Source organism: Tenebrio molitor, chromosome 4 (assembly GCF_963966145.1).
Source record: "Tenebrio molitor chromosome 4, icTenMoli1.1, whole genome shotgun sequence".
NCBI lineage: Eukaryota > Metazoa > Arthropoda > Insecta > Coleoptera > Tenebrionidae > Tenebrio > Tenebrio molitor.
In genome coordinates, this window is record NC_091049.1 from 4,868,352 (window position 1) to 4,890,955 (window position 22,604).

General features: G+C 41.1%; 1 long non-coding RNA gene across 1 annotated transcript; it reads right to left on the reverse strand.

Annotated features, from left to right (window-relative positions):
* Window positions 1-16,993: 16,993 nt before the first annotated feature.
* On the reverse strand, window positions 16,994-17,676 carry LOC138129662 (uncharacterized). The gene is made up of 2 exons (XR_011159317.1): window positions 17,556-17,676; window positions 16,994-17,498 (listed from the first exon to the last, which is right to left on the reverse strand). It is a non-coding gene; the product is annotated as an uncharacterized lncRNA (long non-coding RNA).
* Between the last annotated feature and the right edge of the window lie 4,928 nt (window positions 17,677-22,604).

Below are 22,604 nucleotides of genomic sequence, written 5' to 3' on the forward strand. Positions count from 1 at the left end.
TTGCAGACCGCAGGCAAAGATTATAAACCGAGTCGTAGACGAGGTTTGTAAGTGCCTAAGGTCTGCAAGGACACTTTCTTAACAAGGTTTGAATACAATTTTTTTCCCTACCGGCACAACTTTGTTGAAAAAAGTCAAGAAAGATGGTTATATTCGTGATTAAAACGAAAATTTTGAGAATTGAATAGTAGGCTGTGTTATTTGTTTAATTAACTTGTCATCGCATTTGAAGATTTGAGGTTTGTTCGAAAATTTGATATAAACGGTAAAGTAATCTACCTACCTAGCTTATCTGTTTATTTTCCAGATTATATGATTGACCTACCAACTTACTTCATTGAATTGGCTTTCATTTATCAATAACTTATTTCACTTTTTTCTCCCTACCGGTTAGAAATGTAGGCTGTGGATACCTCATTTGAGGTGAGAAAATTCAACTTTCTCGCTAAGGTAAGAAAGTAAATCATGAAATGTTTATGGTAAAACTGTACCAAAATACAAATGTCAAAAGTGTCAAAAGTATGTATAAGTAAGCAAAGTAATGCAACAAATCAAGGCGATCTACATTTACCAGGCCATGACACTGACCAAAGACAGTGTGCTATGGAATGGCCTACCACAGTCTGACAACATTGCTTCACCAACATTTAGTGAAAAAAATCGAAATCCACTAAACCTGTCGTTGTATTTACATTTGTCAAATATGAGTGATCTAATTTTACGACAGTTCAAAGATGCGTAATCGCATTGTAACATATAGGCTTTGCCATTTCTATTGAAACACCACCTGTTGATTGTCAGTTTGGCAACGCTGCAGATATGTTTAGTAATTTTTTGACTATTATTGCCAATCTTGATTTTTGTTGAATGTCATGTCATATTTGACTCAACGCGTCTTTCATTCAATTATAAACCAATAATTATCAAGAATTTATTGTTTTTTCACGAAAATAGAGCAAAATAGAAAAAAAACGAGTCCTTATGGGTGCTGACATGAAGAGAGCTCTTATTAAATTACATGATAAACTGCATTTAAGTCACCCAATGTGGTCAGTCAGAAAAATTTGTGTTGAAATTTCAGAAATCTTTTCCGTAAGTTAAAAAAAAACGTCTTTCTATCATTCTAAAAAGCGTCAGCGTCTTCAGCTTAGAACGTATTTACATTTGCTAACATTTAGCTATAACATCAAAATTAAATCCCGCACTTTTTATCACACGCCACTTGGCACATGCGCCTTGAGGGGTAACTTTGATTTTCATCTCTTCAGCTAAACTTTCAGCGAGTCCAGTTTTATTCGTTATTAATTATTATAACTCATTTAACTTTAACAGCAGAAAAGTGAGGTTACGTGTAAGTTTCGTTCATCCTCTGTGGTTTCACCATAAGAAAAATTCAATAAAAAAAAGCATTTCAGCAAGTGTAGTTTATTAAAATACTTAATACATACGTATAAGTACATTGAAATAAACCAAAATAATTATTTTTTAACTTAAATTTTTCCCCTATTCATTTAATTATGAGTTTTGAGTTCCTCAAACTCCTGATTTTTTTTTAATCCTTACAATCTTACCCCACATTACCCACATACCCCCATAATACCAATTTGTTTTTCCAGATATCTGATATTACTGTCTACAAAATTATCCAATCACACTTGAGAGGCGAAATCCTTCAAGATTCCAAAACTGGCGCCAATCCTTTGATTTTGTAATTTCCTTGTTCATTGATTAAAATTCTAATTCTTTGAGTTTCCCTTGGGTTTTCCCTTCCAGCAGGAACACTAACAACGACAATAACCACGCTAAAAACCACTCACTCACATTTGTAGTGGTAGGATTCGCAGGCGTAAAATTTTTAGATTTCTATTAACATTTATATTAAATTATATTAAGAATGCACGATGCGTCGACGAGATAAATAATTGCTAAATGTGTAGTTAGATCATTGATTTATCAATTTATCACACTTATTTTGACAGCAATTTGCTTTGACATTTTAGGAACTAGAAAATGTCAAAATTTCAAATTTCTCACTAAAAGCCGTTTTACAACCAACCGAACCTGTTACACATTGCTAAATTTTAGGAAAAATCCAACAGGTGGTGTTTCAATAGAAATGGCAGAGCCTATATAGTTTAAAACCACCTTAGGGACAGAAAAATAACGGTGCTCATTACTGATAAAATTTCAGATGCTCTGCTACTCTGCTGTGTTCCGGACTATTGAAACTGTTTGGTTATAAACTAACGCGAGGTGGGCATTTCTAACTTAAATATAACAATTTGTTCTCCCTATTGCCTAAATCCCATCCCATTTCTTGTAACTTGCTTCCCAGTCTCATTTCAATATTCGTTTTTAAAACAAAAAGATTTTCTCCAGTGATTTTTGTTAAAATAATATAGTTTAATGAAGTTGTTCATGAAATACGTTACGTTAGAAAATATAAAGATAGCTGAGAGGGGCGTCTCTACAATAAATAAAAGTTGTTTTTGAGCTTGTCAGAAAATCACAAAAAATGTAATCGGTTTCCTTGAATAAAGATATTAAAGTGATTCATAAAGAACACGAAATTGTTTTTTCATTAAGAGAAAAACCTCAATAGGTTATGGGACCAGTGCACGCGAGTCACTAAAGCAGAGACTAAAGTAAAGTGCGTGGAAAGGAACACGTTGTAGTTTTCTCGTGAATCACGTTGAGAGTGTTTTTTGGGAGTCTCGCAGTCTCAGCATTTCGAAGATGGAGCTGGCGAAACACATAAAACCCCTGGCTGGTGAAACAGATTGGCCGATTTGGAAGAGGAAAATACGTGACTTGTTGGATTATCACGAAGGAGCTCTAGATGCCATTGATGGGAGGTTAGTGAAACCTGAGCCATTGCAAGTTGGTGCTGAAGACAATGTTGTCAAGGAGCACAAGATGAAGAGCGATTTTTTTCGTAAGGCAAACAGTTATGCAAAATCTATGATCTCTAGTTCCGTGACTGACACAGTTTATCAAAAGATAATGAATAAAGATACAGCGCATGAAGCGTGGGAAGCGTTAAAGTTGAATTTTGAGGCGTCATCCAAAGATCAGCTGTTCAAAATATGTACCGAGTTTTTTGCGTTCAGTTGGATTAACGGAGAGGATGTTTCGACCCACGTTGCAAAATTGAAAAATTTGTGGTTTGAGTTAAATAACGGATTGAAAGCCAAAAATGAGAATGCACTTCCAGATTTAATTTTAGTTTGCAAAGTTTTGCAAATTCTACCGGGTGACTTCGAAAATTTTAGATCCAGTTGGATGCTATTGTCGAAAAATGAAGAAAAGACTTTTGAAGAGTTAATCACCCAATTGTGCATGTATGAAAGAAACTTTAGAAAGACCACAGGGGGCGCTACCGGAGCTGCCTTTCTAGTGAAAAGCGAAAAGAAGAAATCGAAAAAGTCGAAAGAGAATGATATCTGCAATTATTGCAAGAAGAAGGGACATTGGGTGAAAACGTGTTACAAGTGGATTGCTGACGGACGACCGCAGAAGAACGCCCCACAGAGCAACTCCCTGGATACAAACATAGCTTTATATGTCATCAGCGAAGATATCCTTCAAGTGGAAACGAATTCATCAGGATGGTGGATTGATAATGGAGCCACGAAGCACGTAACAAATTGTCCGGACCTGTTCATTGAGTTCCAAGAGTTTCAGAGCCCCTGCGTCATTAAGGCAGCTGGTCAAGAAGCTCTTAAGGCCATCGGGAAAGGAACTATTCAGATCTGGTCCTTTACTGGATCTAGTTCTCTGAAGATGACTTTGAACGATGTCTGGCTTGTTCCACAGATTTCGAAAAATTTATTTTCTGTTCTAGCAGCTCAAGACAGAAATGAAAACAGTAGATTCCTTTCAACAGCGACTGAATGCTATTTAAAAGTTAATGGAAAAACGGTGCTGTGCGGAAGTCGTGTTAAAGGTGGAACACTGTATAAGGCAGCCATCGAACCAGTCATACCAGGGAAAGAAGAGAGGGTCAGTATTGCAAAAGCAAGCAATTCGACACTACAGTTGTATCATGAGAGATGGGGTCATCAAGACAAGCAACACGTAAGACAGATGCTTAAGAGTGAGTTGGGTATCGACGTGAAGCTAGTAAGAGATATTTGTGAGCCCTGTGTTTTTGGCAAAGCACATCGATTACCTTTTGGCACCAGAGTAAAGACAACGAAACCAGGAGAACTGTTTTCAACTGATGTTGTAGGACCATTTTGTGAATCATTCAGCAAAAAGCGATTTCTAGTTGTATTCAAAGATAGTTACACGAAGTTTCGCTATGGCTTTGTGATGAAACAAAAATCAGATGTTAAAGTAGTGTTAAAACAGTTTTTAGCACACGCGAAAACACTCGGACACAACATTCAAGAGCTACTTAGTGACAACGGAGGAGAATTTGACTGTGAAGAGGTCAAACGTATTTTATCAGAGAACGGAATTTTGCAGAGACTGACAGCACCATACACGCCCGAGCAGAATGGCGGCAGTGAACGCGAAAATCGCACTATAGTTGAGATGGCAAGGACCTTCAAATACTCGAACAGTGAAGTTGAATTTCCAGATGCGATATGGGCAGAGCTAGTGACCTCAGCAATTTACATCTTAAATAGGACAGGAAAGTCGTCAAAAGATGGAGTTAGTCCTTATGAATTGTGGATGGGAAAGAAACCAAGAATCAAACATCTGCGTATAATTGGATCTTCCTGCTACGTCCACATTCCAGCCGAAAGAAGAAGGAAAATGGACAAGAAGGCAGTAAAAGGTTACCTCGTTGGATATGATGGAGATGAGCGTTACCGAATTTATATTCCCAACGACAACAAAGTTATCCTGTCAAGAGACATTCAATTCCAAGAAAGAATTAATGATTGTATAAGTAAGATCAAGCTACCTATGAAAGACATCGAGAACGAAGATCAAGTTGAAGAAGGAGACAGACCCGACGAGCAGAAGATAGACACTGAGGGGAAGTCGGCGATCAACTCTGAAGACAGTCAGAAGTTGAGGAAAGCATCAAGAGGTGATGAAGAATACGAGACTAGGAGCGAGCTGGGAGACATCGATGAAGAAGAAGAAACTTCTCAACAGACATCCGGAAGAGTTTTAAGAGATCGATCGATCCTGAAGAAGCCCAAACATCTCGAAGATTACACCATGATAGTAGAGGAGTTTGTAAATCAAGTGACTGAGGATCCTGCTACCTTTGAAGATGCCTTGAGAAGCGAGAACTCAGCTGAGTGGAAAAGGGCCATGGATCGAGAAATAACCTCTTTGAAAGAAAATCAAACTTGGATTTTGACAGATCTTCCACCAGGTGCAAAGGCGATTCCGTGCAAGTGGGTTTTCCGACTCAAGAAAAATCCTGACGGCAGTATCGATAAATACAAAGGAAGACTGGTAGTCAAGGGATTCAGTCAGCGTCACGGCATTGATTACAGCGAAACTTTCAGTCCAGTGGCAAAGATGGGCACAATTCGTTCAATTCTCAGCATCGCAGCAAGTGAGAAGATGCATCTGATACAATTTGATGTATCAACGGCTTTTCTGTATGGAGAGCTTGAAGAAACAGTATTTATGAGGCAGCCACAAGGATATGAGGACGGAACCAGCAAGGTTTGCCAACTTAAGAGGAGTCTCTACGGTCTTAAGCAAGCGCCTAGGTGCTGGAACAAACGTTTTGGAGATTTTCTGCAACGACATGGATTCAAGGCCAGTGACGCTGACCCATGTCTATACATCCGAGAGAGAGGTGGTCGAAAACTCATTCTTGTGATCTACGTGGACGATGGTCTCCTAGCTGCAACAGATCAACGAGAAATGGAAATTTTCATTGAAGAGTTGAAATCTGAATTCAAAATCGTTTCGAAAAAGGCCGATTATTTTTTGGGTCTTGAGATTGAACACGAAGAAAAGTTCATTAAAATTCATCAGAAGACATATGCAAAGAAAATCTTAGAACGTTTTAATTTTTCAGAATGCAAGCCGGTTTCAACTCCAATGCTCAAGGGCACAGAAATTTCCACATCAGAGAAAGATAATCAAGCACAGAAATTTCCCTATAGGCAGGCAGTTGGAGCTCTGATGTATCTCATGCTTGGCACGAGACCAGACCTGGCGTACAGCGTGGGATTTATTTCGAGAACACTCGAAAATCCAACTCGAGAGGACGTCATAAGAGTCAAAAGAGTCTTCAGGTACATAGCAGGGACCTTAGACCTGGGAATAGTTTATCGGAGCAACGTGGATGAAGGTTTTTTGGACGTCTACAGCGATGCAGATTTTGGAGGATGCACATCAACAGGTCGCTCAACCTCTGGAGTCATTGTAAGGTATGCTGGAGGAGCAATTTCCTGGATGAGTCAACGACAACCAGTTGTGGCAACTTCAACAACTGAAGCAGAAATCATCGCAGCAAACGAAGGAGCCAAAGAGGCAATTTGGCTAAGCAGACTTTTTAGAGGGATCATTCAACTCAGAGATGTTCCCATTATCCAAGTTGACAACTCTGCAGCAGTGAGACTGGCTCAGAATCCCGAGTTTCACCGCAGAACTAAGCACATTTCCATCAAACATTTTTTTATCAGAGAAAAAGTGACAGAGGGAAAACTTGGCGTTCAACAAATCTCTACGGAACATCAAGTAGCAGATATTATGACAAAGCCGCTACCAAAGACACGCCTGGCGATTTTATGTGTGAAAATGGGACTTATGTGAAAAAGAAAGGACTATCGACAGTGAATTTCATGATTTTTTTTTTCAACTATCATTAACTAGGGAAAGTGTTAAAATAATATAGTTTAATGAAGTTGTTCATGAAATACGTTACGTTAGAAAATATAAAGATAGCTGAGAGCTGCGTCTCTACAATAAATAAAAGTTGTTTTTGAGCTTGTCAGAAAATCACAAAAAATGTAATCGGTTTCCTTGAATAAAGATAAGATATTAAAGTGATTCATAAAGAACACGAAATTGTTTTTTCATTAAGAGAAAAACCTCAATAATTTTGTCGTCATTACTAATTTTGATTATTTCTAACCAAAGTGTAATTTCTTCGTAATTAGAAGTTATTGGAACCGCGTTTGGCACAAGTCGCTTCATTTTGTCCCCATTGATAAATAACTGTTCCGCTAAAATCTTTAGCACAAGCATGGCTACTTTTGCGAATTCTTCACTCTTCGATTTTTAAAATCTCTTTCCAAATTGATTGATCCTCATTTGATGGAAACTTAAATAAAAGTACCTATTTAGCTACCTATGTAATTTGAAGAAGAAGACGCATAATTTGAGTTGCAATTTGGTACGCAACACTTATTATAAATGACATTTTTAATTCAGTTTGACGAATTTGACAAAGGACTTGTCAAAATTTATTTTAAATGTCCAATTCGTTTCAAAATTTTTGGAACACCGTAGGTCATGGAATGGCCTACCAGGGAGTGTGGCAACACAGCCAGTGTCCAGGCCTGTAACTTAAGACCGCCTTGAACAAATGCATTCTTTATTTATTTTTTTGTTCTTTTAGGAAAGTCAATGTGAATTGAAATGAAGCAATGGAATTCCAAATCTCTGGATGGAGTACAGTGTGCTATTTCAATGATTCAGTAAGAACTATTACAGATCTTGCAATAAGATAGAACAGAATAACTTGCCATCACCAATGGTTAGACAGTGGCAGTTTTCAAGTTTTTATATTGCCCACTCCAAAGAAAGTAAGTAACATACTATGACATTGATAGCAGATGAAATAGGTTGTGGTTCAATTATGAATGAAAATTATGATTAAAATATCCTATTCATAATACAATTATACATAATTATGGAAATTGAAAAAAAGTACTGCCAACAGCATTGGCCCCCATATTATCTAAGAGAAGAGAAAGTCATGCTACTGTAACAACAAATCCAAGGTGCGTTTGCAAATGTGTCAGTCACATTAAAATAGGACTCACTCTAGTATGAATGGGCCTGTACATTCAAATTATAATGATATCTACCAAAAGATTAAAGAAAATATATTTTTTAAATGTGTTAAACATTGCAAAATTATTCCAAATGTATACCTAAATTGTAATGAACATTTTCAACATGACTACACTGACTTTTCATAGAAGTATGTACTAGCTAATATTTATACATAGTCATCCAACCCCAACATCTTTAAAAACAAACTTGATGCACACTTTCGATGACGAAGCAGATGCGATCAATTGAAATCGAAATAGTTATTTACTTTTCCGTTTTGATCTGGGAGCTAAATAGACTTCGGTCTCAGCTTCTATTTTGCGTAATAATAATAATAATTTAAATGTTAAATTATAAATTTGAAAAAATTATCAATCTTCGTTGCTTTATAGGTTTTTTATTAGTCTCTTTATTATGATATTTTAAGGTATAGAAAATTCGCATTCTCGTAAATAAAGCTAGCAAATAGTTAGATGGAAAGTCAGTGCATGGATGTTCAAAAACAACTGTAGAAAGCTCATCTTTAATTTTGGAACCGACCCTGTCCTGTATAGAATTGTTCTTAAATGCATTACTTGAAAATTTATTTTCCAACTGCGCTACATAAAAAGCAAAATGCTCATGTGGCATTTTTAAATTGCCAAAAGTTGTGGCGGTATTGTATGCCCTAAAATTACATAATAGGGTATCTTCCGATAGTTCACCACAAGCGTTGGCATAATCCAGACATATTTGACACGTGTGTTTTTTTAAACATTTGGAAATTAAGTACCCGCATATATAGCGCAGAACATTTTGTTCGCCAATTTCTATATTACGATAATCAGTCGAATCGATTTCTAAAGGTTGTTGTGGAAGTTGTGCTCTGTTAACAATTTGGGCAATAGGTAGTTTTTGTTTGAGCTAAATGCGGCATATTTTCAATAGCGCTTAGCACAGAAGCCAAATCATTGTCACAGTTCCCTTGTGGGTTGTGTTGTAAATACATATTTCATGCAAAATAATTTTTTAAATGCTCTCTTAAATTGAATAGGTGTGGGATTGTAACAATTCCCACTTTGTTTACGAACTGTCCCAAAAAAATTTTCGACAAAGTCTTGATTTAATCGACGTGTAATAAGAGGTTCATTTACATCCTGGTGCAACGATGTCATGTTTTTGATGGTAAGTTGCCAGCAGTGTAATGATTTAATTCTTTGTGTCACATCTTTTCCCGATCTATCTTCTACTTTAACGGTTGCAAACAAATTTAACATCTTTTGTAAATGTTGAATTTGGTAATCGGCTCCCTTGAATATGTTTTTATAATTTCTTTCGTCTGTGTCTATGTTGCCCGTGGAATTTAAAATATCGAACAAACTGTTAATATTGGAAATGAAATCTATTGTTGGAAATGCCGATGCTGGCAATAAATTCGTTGACAATTCCGTTTCCATGCCGGTAGCCACTTGGTTACTGAATAGTTGTGCTGCTAATTTTACTTTCATTTTGTCAAAAGCACCAGGATGTAAATGAACTCTTGTTAACTTTGGCGCAAGGCGTAAATTTCGACCTTGATCCCTTTCAAAAAACTGATGCAAGTAATTTGCATTGTAGCGTTACGAAACGCCACAATGGCGATTGGCCGGAGTAGGAGGCCACGAGGTCCTACTTATGCTCGCGGGGCTAATAGATCGCAGTTCGAAGACCCGGAACTAGCAGTTAACGCACGGCATTTGGCAACGCGACGCGCCCACCCTGCCTTCAAGTTTTTTACGTCGCTCATTCCGGAAGCGGAAAGTTTCAATTTAGAGTCATTTGTGCCAGCCACCACGGGGGGGCTGGAAGAACACATGTTACCCCCGCAAATGTCAGGCTGAGGTGGCCTCACGCCTCTAGGTTGGCGAGCTGCAACCTATCTTTCAGAACCCCACTTTCACTTTCTCTTTCTCTTCACTTTCTCTTCTTCTCTTCTCAGCGATAGGTGACCGTACGGCAATGTTGGGTCCCTTTTCCTCTTTAGTAACTTGCCGGAAAGTCATCTCCTTCTTTTCAACCCCATCTTTCTTCCTGTCCTTTTTTTGACCTGCGAGTTACGGCAATTAACATCAGGATAGACGTGCACGACTTACCGACACAATACCGTCCAAAATCTGAATTCTCCCGCTCGGTATAATTTCGAGGTAAACAAACCGACGCCATGACGGTCCACCTGTCATGACACGCGCACGTGTAGTACCACCGGAAATGCACATTTTTGATTGCGCAGTACCACGCAAGCGCAGCCCGCCTTATAGCACAACTGAATAAGGTCGAGAATCGCGCGCGTGACGATTTTCGCGATTTATGGGACTGCGGTACCGAGATTAAAAATGCGGAAGTCGGACACTTCGTCGAGAGCCGTCGAAGCGACGCCAGCGAAGCGCCTTTTAGAGTTCGTGGTCGAGTGACCCCTCGCACTATAGAGGTAATTATCGTTCAATTTTGAATTCATTTCACTAAGACCATGTATTAGGGGTGGTTCGATCCAGTTTAGAGTCAATCCCGTTTGGATGAATTGATCCAGTACCGTATCGCAACTTTAGAGTACCGAAAATTTTTGAGTAAAGGAGTGCCGGAAGGACTTCGATTTAGCGCCAAGAACCCCCTTTTTCGCTGAAAGGTAATTACCGAATCTTCCGATTTTCACAACACTAACGACAATTCGTTAGGGATCGTTCGCAGGGCGATTCGTAGCCAGATCGTTCGCAGGGCGATTCGTAGCCAGATCGTTCGCAGGGCGATTCGTAGCCAGATCGTTCGCAGGGCGATTCGTAGCCAGATCGTTCGCAGGGCGATTCGTAGCCAGATCGTTCGCAGAGGCGACCATTTTGGAGAACATCGTTCGCAGAGGCGATCGTTTATTTTGAGCACCGTATCGCCAAGGTCACACCGCAAGTCAAAAGGACGCTATTCGAGGAGACAACAGACCCGTCATAAAGCTAAGTCGCCATATTTTTTTACCGCGGCATTGCAAAATTTAGGAACGCCTCGAATTTCTCGCTTCTCGCTTTCATAATTTTTGTATGTTCACTAAATTTTTTGAAACTTTGCAAATGTTTAGAATTTTTTTGTAAGAACCTTTTCATTCAATCTCCAGTGTCAACTTAAAGAAATTTCAGTCAAATTTAACGTTTCGGAACTTCACCGATTTAAACTTTCCTATCAGGATCAATTTTAATTTTTTGTCAAGGTGACACCCCAATCTTGACCTTGGGTTTCATTAAGTTTACATTTAATAATTAGCTCGATCAGAAGGAAGTCTAAGTTCGGGAGGTTCCTCATCAGGAATCAAAACATCTTTTATTTCGTCGAAGAATATCATGTTTAGTTTAAGATTCGGTCACATGTGAAAGAAAAGCTTTTCTGGTTACGACCAAAGTAGATATTAAGGCCACCAAAAAGTACTGGTTCCGCATCTTTCAATTTTCATCTAGTAGTTACAAGCGAACCATTATCGCATTCGTGTGAACCAGTACCGAACCACCAAATACTGTTCTGTGGATAATTTTGCAGTAACCGAATAAACCAAAATTTGTTTAACGATCAGAAAGCGTTTGCTTTTACTTACCTTCGACGAGTAAGATCTGAGCACTTGTCCCGGCAGCTGGACAAGCAACAACCAGCTCAAGACAATAGCTGCCTGGCGCCCATTTTTTAAAAAATCCGAACCCACGCCCTCTGCCCCGAAAAACCCCCTGGGAGCCCGGAGCTGTCACTGGCCAACTTTTGGTCACACAAATTTTGGCGCCCAACGTGGGGCTCGATTTTTTGGAGCAACCACAAATTTTCGTTTATCGTTCATCTTCATTGAGGCTCAGTCACTTTTTTCAATCGGAGCAAAGGGAGTTGGTAAAGGTTTATTGAAAGTTGAATTTTTTGATTGTGTGTTAATGAGAAGCGGAAATTTAGCGGCGAATTCATTGTTTGAGTAGCGGTCTTATCTTGTACCCTCGACGACAAAAACCTTTTCTCGGAATCGACTATCGTGTTGCGCGCTGTTTTTTGGTAGTGTTTTGACCGGCGTTTTTATTGCGTTACCGACCCGTGGAATCGCGGTGAGTCTTCGTCAAAATGGACGAACAATTCAAGGTCAAGCATTTACTAGCTGACGAGCTGACGTATGAATTGCGTATACGCGGCATCACGACTAGCCGAAACCAGGACGATAAGAGGAAACTGTTAGCGAGAGCTCTGTCCAAAGAACTAGGTCGACCGGACGAATACTTTCTGTCACTTCATGACGCAGAGTATGATCACGACACCGAGGTCCAGGCCATTGAGGACACCCTTGAGAGCATACGCACGATTTTGACAGAATTTGAAGGAACGGCGGAAGACATGATCTTCAAACGGTTGAAGACCCGTCTAACGCACCTTTCATTTCGCATTCGGCGAATGAGACGCGAGCGAGATGCGGAGTATAGAAATGAGGCGTACGCGACATGTTTGTTGCTCGAAGCTGATCTTCACGACAAGGCAGCAGAAGCGAGCCCGGTTACGGTGGAAGCGCCACCAGTCGTCGCGACTACTCCCATTTACGTGCACCCTCACGCGAGATCTCCGGAACCGAAACTAGTGCCAATTCACACCTGGGGCGTATCTTTCAACGGGGAGGAAAATGGAATGACGGTGAACCAGTTCTTGGAACGGGTAGAGGAACTGTCGGTAGCGCGAAACGCAACCAACAGGGACCTTTTTAACGCGGCCATTGATCTCTTTAGCGGCAAAGCGCTGATTTGGTATCGTTCTGTTCGGAGCAGATTGAGCGATTGGGACGAAGTGGTTCAGTTGTTGAAACAGGAATTTCTTCCACCGGATTTCGATGAATTGTTGTGGGACGAAATCAAGGGCAGGCTTCAGGGCAAAAGCGAGTCGATAACCATTTACGTTGCGGTTATGGAGACGCTTTTTGCTAGACTTAGTCGACCACCGGCGGAGATAACCAAGGTAAAGACGATTCGGAGGAATTTGCTTCCATGTTACCTTAACCAGCTTAGCATCACCGAAGTTGTCACCGTACCGGAGTTGATTAAGTTGTGCAAAAAAGTGGAGGAGTTATCGGCTTTGCGGCAGAAACATCGCGCTGCACCCAAGTCATCTTGCGTGTTGGAGCCAGAGTTGGCATATGTTCGGGCGAGCGAACCCGCGAAAGCGAGTCCACGCGCCATCGTCGTGAAGGAACCCTCAGGCAATTCAGCCAGACGGAGTGAACCCGCGAGTTCGTCCTCCAGGTCGTTCAAGTGCTGGAATTGTCAACAGCCGAATCATTCGTTCATGAACTGTCGACTGAAAAGAAAGCAGTTTTGCTACCGTTGTGGGGAGCCAGACGTCACCTTGGCGACCTGCAAAAAGTGTAATCCGTCGGGAAACGCGCAGTAGGGACGCGGCAGACTTGCGGCCGTGCTACGTTCCTAAAACATCCCAAGGCCGATGTAAACGCATCGATCATCGCGAAACGTACGGACACCCAGTGGAACGCTTGGTTAGACGAAGTCAAAGAGTTTTGCAAGCCTTCTCGGGCAAATTCCGCTTCCATTTTCGTCAGCAAAACCAATGACAATAGGCCATTTATCAGACTGCGTCTAAACAATAAGGAAACTGAAGGACTCGTGGATTCCGGTTCGAATTGCACTATAGTTGGTGGAAAAGGAGCCGATTTAATTCATTTTCGCGCAGGTGGAAAAACTTTCCCATCTCGGCTAAAAACCATCAGAACTGCCGACGGAAAACAACATCCGGTAACCAAAGCTATCGAACTAGAAGCAGTGTTAGACTCGTCGAGACGGCGAATTCGTGTCTACTACGTGCCAGATCTTCAGCATAGCGTCATATTAGGGTGCGACTTTTGTAGATTATTCGGACTCAAGATAGATTTCGCGGGTCACAAAATTGAAGTAGCGTCGGATATCGTAAGAGTACCAGAATGTGACGCGGTGACGGAGTGTGGCGCGGATCGGCATGAGATCACCGAGATCATCCGGAAAAATTTAGATTTGTTGAGCAACGACGGAAAGTTAGGGAGGACACACAAAATGACAGTCACAATCGACACGGGAGAAGCATTGCCGATCAAACAACGTCCGTATTGGTGGTCTCCGTACATGCTTGCGGAAGTCAACAAAGAAATTGACCGCATGCTCGAGAACAATGTCATATCGCCTTCTGACAGTCCGTGGTCTTCTCCAATTTTGTTAGTAAAGAAATCTTCCGGTGAATACCGACTTTGCTTTGACGGTCGCAGGCTCAATGCCGTGACAAAACGTGACAGTTACCCATTACCGCGTGTCGACAGGATTCTCAGTATGTTGCGAGGAGCAAAGTACATCAGTTCGATCGATCTCAAGAACGCTTTTTGGCAAATCCCGTTAGATTCAGAGTCTAGGCCGAAGACAGCTTTTGCGATTCCCGGCAGAGGTCTTTTTCATTTTAACGTATTACCGTTCGGACTGACAAACGCAGCCCAGAGGCAGCAGTGTCTCATGGACAGAATTTTCGGACCTGAACTAGAACCTCACGTCTTTGTTTACCTGGACGATCTAATCATTATCGCCCCGACATTCGAGAAACACGTACAAGTTTTGAGGGAGGTGATACGACGTCTTCGAGACGCGAAACTCACCGTGAATGCGAAAAAGTGTCAACTTTTCCGCTCAAGTTTGAAATATTTGGGTTTCATTGTCGATGAACATGGTCTAGGTACCGATCCAGACAAAGTAGCGGCCATGGTGAGCTATCCAGTCCCGAAGACTAGTACCGAAATCAAACGTTTCGTAGGCATGTGTTCTTGGTATAGGCGTTTCATCCCTCATTTTTCGACCCTCATGTCCCCGATAAACGCGCTACTTACCGGAAAGCGAAAGCGACAGAAAACGGAGTGGACTCCTGAAGCTCAGGAAGCTTTTCAGAAAATCAAGGATGCACTTGTTTCAGCACCCGTATTGTCAAGTCCTGATTTCTCGAAACCTTTCGTGATCCAAACTGACGCTTCAAACACCGGTCTAGGAGCAGTTTTAACGCAAGATTTAGACGGAGATGAGAGAGTGATCGCGTACGCCAGCCGTTCGCTAACAAAAGCCGAGCGAAATTATAGCGTTACGGAACGAGAATGTTTAGCCGTTTTGTTCGCGTTGGAAAAGTTCAGACCTTACGTTGAGGGCACCCATTTCACGATCGTGACGGACCATTATTCATTGCTCTGGTTAAACCGAATGAAGGACCCAGCAGGCAAGTTAGCGCGATGGAGTGTCAAGCTCAATCAATTTTCATTCGATTTGGTCCATCGTAAGGGCAAGCTCAATGTAGTACCGGACGCACTATCGAGACTACCTGCAGAAATTGCTGCGGTAGACATTGACAGCTTTCTCGGCGTGAACTTGAATGATTTGGACGAGTCGTACACGCGACTTCGCGACAACATAATCGCCAATCCTCAAAGAAATCCATCATGGAAAGTCGAGAACGGTTTCGTGTATCGATTCGTACCGAACAAAATTGTACTACCCGGCAACGTCCCGGAGTGGAAGCTTTTAGTACCGCGAAATCAAAGAACAAAAATTTTAGAATCATGTCATGATGCACCGACATCAGCTCATTTCGGGTACTACAAGACACTTTCAAGGTTATCCATCAATCACTTTTGGCCGAAAATGCGTCGTTCCGTCATTCGTTACGTTCGAAACTGCAAGGTTTGCAATGAGCAAAAAGCACCGAACACCGCTCGCGCAGGGCTTATGGGAAAAGAAAAAAAGGTTCAGTTTCCGTGGCAAATGATTTCCGTTGACTTGATTGGTCCATTACCGACGTCCACGAAAGGATATTCGTATCTCTTAGTGATCGTAGATTGGTTCACGAAGTACGTTGTACTATTTCCGTTACGAAAAGCTACGAGCTCAAAAGTTACAGAATGTATCGAGAACGGAATTTTTCTTGTGTATGGTGTACCGCAATTCATTTTGGTCGACAACGGCAAGCAGTTTGTCGGAAACGAATTTGTAAAGACTTGCGAGAACTACAAAGTTCAAAAGATCTGGTTCACAGCCAAGTATCACCCTCAGAGCAACCCTGTGGAGCGATACAACCGCACAGTTGGCACTGCCATACGAAGTTACGTCAAAGGCGCTCACAAAAAGTGGGATGCCGAGGTGGCAAAGATCGGGTACGCGATTCGCACAGCGGTCAACGAAGTAACCGGATTCAGTCCAGCATTTCTCAATTTTGGTAGGGTAGTACCCTGTACCGGTGAATTTTACGGCAAAGTAGCGGAAAATCCGGAAACCTTGACGACAGCTGATCGCGAAGATCACGCGAAAAATTTAGAACACCTCAAGACCATCTTGCAGGATGTAACCCAGCACCTTCACAAAGCGCACGAACGCAACGAACGCTCGTACAATCTTCGGAAGCGCGACGCTGAATTTTTTGTAGGCGACAAAGTTTGGAAACGCAACAAAGTACTTTCCAGCGCTGCGAAAGACTTTGCGCAAAAATTAGCGCCACGCTACGTGCTGTGCACGATAACGAGAAAACTATCGAAACTCGCGTACGCTCTCGAAGATGAGAACCGCGCAGATCTAGGTGTTTGGCACATGAAAGATTTGAAAGAATTCAGAGGATCTCTGGCAGAAGCCGAAGAACCGTAGCGAGCTTTGCATTTCACTTTTTCGTACCGTTCAATTTTTCGATTAATTCTTTTGTCCTCCTTTGGAATGTTGACGACAGTAAAATTTTACCGTGGAGTTTGTTCAGGAAAAGTTTATTTAAGAACCCCAAATTATGACATTTAACCGGACTTGACCTACATCATACCGCAGTACTCAAGTACTAATTGACATTGAGATTCAGTTTTCAATCGTTTGATACGCGCAGATATCGACAAGCCATTTTCGTGGCGAAACCAAAACTTTTCCAGTGATCAAATTTTGACGTTTTTTTTTGTGAAGACTTCATCTTCGTTTTTTTGTAAAAAGTAAAAGGCAACTGAGTTACCTTTTCCTTTTTCTTTTTGAGGAGGGGGGTAGTGTAGCGTTACGAAACGCCACAATGGCGATTGGCCGGAGTAGGAGGCCACGAGGTCCTACTTATGCTCGCGGGGCTAATAGATCGCAGTTCGAAGACCCGGAACTAGCAGTTAACGCACGGCATTTGGCAACGCGACGCGCCCACCCTGCCTTCAAGTTTTTTACGTCGCTCATTCCGGAAGCGGAAAGTTTCAATTTAGAGTCATTTGTGCCAGCCACCACGGGGGGGCTGGAAGAACACATGTTACCCCCGCAAATGTCAGGCTGAGGTGGCCTCACGCCTCTAGGTTGGCGAGCTGCAACCTATCTTTCAGAACCCCACTTTCACTTTCTCTTTCTCTTCACTTTCTCTTCTTCTCTTCTCAGCGATAGGTGACCGTACGGCAATGTTGGGTCCCTTTTCCTCTTTAGTAACTTGCCGGAAAGTCATCTCCTTCTTTTCAACCCCATCTTTCTTCCTGTCCTTTTTTTGACCTGCGAGTTACGGCAATTAACATCAGGATAGACGTGCACGACTTACCGACACAATACCGTCCAAAATCTGAATTCTCCCGCTCGGTATAATTTCGAGGTAAACAAACCGACGCCATGACGGTCCACCTGTCATGACACGCGCACGTGTAGTACCACCGGAAATGCACATTTTTGATTGCGCAGTACCACGCAAGCGCAGCCCGCCTTATAGCACAACTGAATAAGGTCGAGAATCGCGCGCGTGACGATTTTCGCGATTTATGGGACTGCGGTACCGAGATTAAAAATGCGGAAGTCGGACACTTCGTCGAGAGCCGTCGAAGCGACGCCAGCGAAGCGCCTTTTAGAGTTCGTGGTCGAGTGACCCCTCGCACTATAGAGGTAATTATCGTTCAATTTTGAATTCATTTCACTAAGACCATGTATTAGGGGTGGTTCGATCCAGTTTAGAGTCAATCCCGTTTGGATGAATTGATCCAGTACCGTATCGCAACTTTAGAGTACCGAAAATTTTTGAGTAAAGGAGTGCCGGAAGGACTTCGATTTAGCGCCAAGAACCCCCTTTTTCGCTGAAAGGTAATTACCGAATCTTCCGATTTTCACAACACTAACGACAATTCGTTAGGGATCGTTCGCAGGGCGATTCGTAGCCAGATCGTTCGCAGGGCGATTCGTAGCCAGATCGTTCGCAGGGCGATTCGTAGCCAGATCGTTCGCAGGGCGATTCGTAGCCAGATCGTTCGCAGGGCGATTCGTAGCCAGATCGTTCGCAGGGCGATTCGTAGCCAGATCGTTCGCAGAGGCGACCATTTTGGAGAACATCGTTCGCAGAGGCGATCGTTTATTTTGAGCACCGTATCGCCAAGGTCACACCGCAAGTCAAAAGGACGCTATTCGAGGAGACAACAGACCCGTCATAAAGCTAAGTCGCCATATTTTTTTACCGCGGCATTGCAAAATTTAGGAACGCCTCGAATTTCTCGCTTCTCGCTTTCATAATTTTTGTATGTTCACTAAATTTTTTGAAACTTTGCAAATGTTTAGAATTTTTTTGTAAGAACCTTTTCATTCAATCTCCAGTGTCAACTTAAAGAAATTTCAGTCAAATTTAACGTTTCGGAACTTCACCGATTTAAACTTTCCTATCAGGATCAATTTTAATTTTTTTGTCAAGGTGACACCCCAATCTTGACCTTGGGTTTCATTAAGTTTACATTTAATAATTAGCTCGATCAGAAGGAAGTCTAAGTTCGGGAGGTTCCTCATCAGGAATCAAAACATCTTTTATTTCGTCGAAGAATATCATGTTTAGTTTAAGATTCGGTCACATGTGAAAGAAAAGCTTTTCTGGTTACGACCAAAGTAGATATTAAGGCCACCAAAAAGTACTGGTTCCGCATCTTTCAATTTTCATCTAGTAGTTACAAGCGAACCATTATCGCATTCGTGTGAACCAGTACCGAACCACCAAATACTGTTCTGTGGATAATTTTGCAGTAACCGAATAAACCAAAATTTGTTTAACGATCAGAAAGCGTTTGCTTTTACTTACCTTCGACGAGTAAGATCTGAGCACTTGTCCCGGCAGCTGGACAAGCAACAACCAGCTCAAGACAATAGCTGCCTGGCGCCCATTTTTTAAAAAATCCGAACCCACGCCCTCTGCCCCGAAAAACCCCCTGGGAGCCCGGAGCTGTCACTGGCCAACTTTTGGTCACAGCATCTATAATTTGGCCGCATTCTAAAATGAAAAGATATTTTAAAAAATTATTTCGCAATGCTTTAAGTAAGTGGCATATATCGAAAAAATAATAGATTTTCATCGTTTGTTCGAGGACGTCCGTGTAAAAAAATGGTGCATCTATTGTTACATTTAGAAGTTTGGATAAACTTACAAAATTAGACCCCACGTCAGATATGAAGCCTCGAACTCGAAAACCAAGACTGCGTAAATTATCAATTACCTCAAATAACAAAATTTTGAGTTGCTCTACGTTACATGAAGTATTTAAAAAAACATACGCCAAAGGCTGTTTCCAATTTTCAAATATGCCTCGAGCCATTATTGCCAGTACATTATTGGCCGGCAAATAGTCTTTAGACGCACCAAGCTGTTGGAAACCTACAATTTCATCTGCTCCAATGTCATAGAATAGATGTCCTTTTATATTCATCTCATCTGCACATAGGACACAATCTTTTCCCTCGTCACCTAGACTCTTGGATTTAATTTTTAATATGTCAAAAACCACTCGACTCAGTCCAGGGTTGATTTGAATTTTCTCAGTCATTCGCTGCAAGGTACGAACCGTTGGCAATAAAAACGTGGTTCTTAAAAAACGATACGCCATCGGTGACAGAAAAAACAAGGTAATTGCGAATTGCTTATACTCCCTGGAATATCTCCGGGACGTGGGGGCGTTCTTATTAATTACTTGCATTTTTACAATTCCCGCTAAGTTTTGTGGTAACAACTTATCACATAATAAGCAAAATTTTGCGACATCACCATCTTCCTCCTCACCTGATGTTTCTCTTTCTCTTCTTAGCTGGCGCCGGAGAGCTTGTTTTCTGGGAGTACTGGATGACAACGTCAACCCTGTCTGTGTGCTGACGCTGGTTCCCATCGGCAAGGAAACTCCACCAACAGTCGCGTAGTAACGTGATGTGGATGGCCGTGGTGTTACTTCGCCTAGAGATGTGGAGGGCTGCGGTGATACTTCGCGTTCAGATGAAGAGGGCTGCGGCGATACTTTGCGTTCAGATGAAGAGGGCTGTGGCGATACTTCGCGTTGAGATGTAGAAGGTTTTGGCGATACTTCGCGTTGAGATGTAAAGCGGTGTGGTGGTGTTGAACTATAAGGACTTCTAATTGTACCTACAAGTTATAAACGTTTATCATTAGGTTGATTAACGCTCTTTTACTTTGGTTCCAAATTTACCTCGTAACCGGTTTGTGGGCAATGCATCAAATACAAGTCTCGATTTTTGCGGATTGGAAAACATTTTGTTTTCAAAATGACATGCACACAGTTGGTAATTTCGATGATAAATGTTAGGTTTATTTATTAAGTCCCTGCGTCCGCAAGACAAAGCCCACAGTTTGAACCTGCAAAATAATTCCGTGTTATGCACGTCTATAATGTTGCATTTATACACTGGTAAAAACAAATTTAAATACCTGTTATTACAGAAGAGTCTCGATTATCCGAGGTAACGTGAGCTGAACCTTACCTCAGATAATGAAAACTCGGATAATCCAGAACTAGGTAACTTTTTGTAGGATGTAAATATGCTAGAGATATTTTCATATTTGGTGGCGGAAACAAAAGACTGAGAAATGTCACAAAAATGCATTGTCAGTGTCAAATTTCTCATAAACGCCGTAAAAAGGAATGTCTAGGTAAATTTAAATTTTCGCTAAATAGATTGAAAAAACAAATTTTAAGGAAACCAATTTTTGTCAGTGCTTCAAAAGGAAAAGTTATTCTCATATAATCAAACGTATTACAAATTATTTCTCTAGTTCGACGATGAATGACTTTCTTATTTCCAATTTGCTGCATTTCTGTCGAAATCACGAACGTCTTTGAGAAATTTGACACTGACAATACAAATTTGTGACATTTCTCAGTCTTTTGTTTCCGCCACCAAATATGAAAATATCTCTATGTGATAATAGAAATGCATAGCATGCTTTTATAAACAATTATTATTAAAGTAAACATAATTATACTGACATATTTTGTGAAATAATTGTCAATTCCCGGATTTCAACCTTGGATAATGCGGTTAATTTTTAAGCAATCTCGCATAATACGAAAAATTGAAAAGATTATGGATTCTACTGTGTTAGAACATATTTTTTTCACGCAGCCGCCGCTTCACTGCCGTCAGATATTTGACAGACGTCAAATCTGACGTATGGGTAATTTCTCCCGCACCGCTAGACATCGGTAACATGGGCACACTCCTTGTGTCACTCTAAACATTTGTGAACGATCTGGGGTAGCGTGATTATTCCCCCAATTTTAATTTGTGAACGGCGTTTGGGTGACCCACGGGTAACCTTTATACCTACCCAGAGTATTTATGAACGCGCTCCTACGGTGCTGCCACCTACGCGTGGACTGCAACTGTGGGAGGGAGATCGAAATAGGTAAATTCCATGCTAGTGACAGAGAGAGCAAGCATACAATATTTTGTTGACTTGCGGACAAAATCCTCTATCCACTTGCCGATCTCTACGTTATCTCTGTTAGTGTCTTTCTTTGCGTTTCATGATTTTTCCCTTTTCCGTCACAATTAAAAAAAATCAGTATTTTTCAAGACTAAACTGTGGTCTTTTGTCTGTTAAGGTAAGGCTAAAAAAACATTATACACCATATTAGTCGTGACGTCATATTGAGTAAGGTCAGTTTTGTTTGCATTCATGTGCTACTGTTGTTCCATTAGATTCGCGAGTGTTTTGTAATTCTACGGTTTTATACAGGGTTATTATAAATGTTTGTAGTCAACGAGCCCATGAAAACAAATGAAATTTTTTCTTTTGCCGTTCCATAGTTCCGTCGTCCGCGCCGATAATAACAAATCGTGCCATTCGATGTGAAATGGCCACCAGAGGCACTTGGATCAGTTGGATCGCGAATGAATGGAAACTGAAATAACTACGGAAGGTTTACAACTAGAATAAATGTCAACCATTAATTCGTCATTGATTATCAAAATAACAATAAATACAATAAGAACTTCAATCATAATCGGTGCAAATCATTTTGTAATATTAATTTGTGTTCGCGAGAAACAGCTAGACATAAAAAGGGTTTGAAACTCGAATAAGTATCAATTGTCATTGATTGTCAAAATAACAAATACAATAAGAACTTCAATGACAATAATGCAAATCATTTTGTGATATCAATTTGTATTCGCTAGAAACAGCTAGACATTTAAATTTTGACAATTTGAATAAATTTTTCCTTCTGTAATTTCTGTAACACTATTACAGTTTCCCATAACGCGCGAGGTGGTGACATCTACCGATATTTTGACTTTTTTCCGGACGCAGAGTTTTGAGCGATTGGCACGACTTGTTATTACGATCAG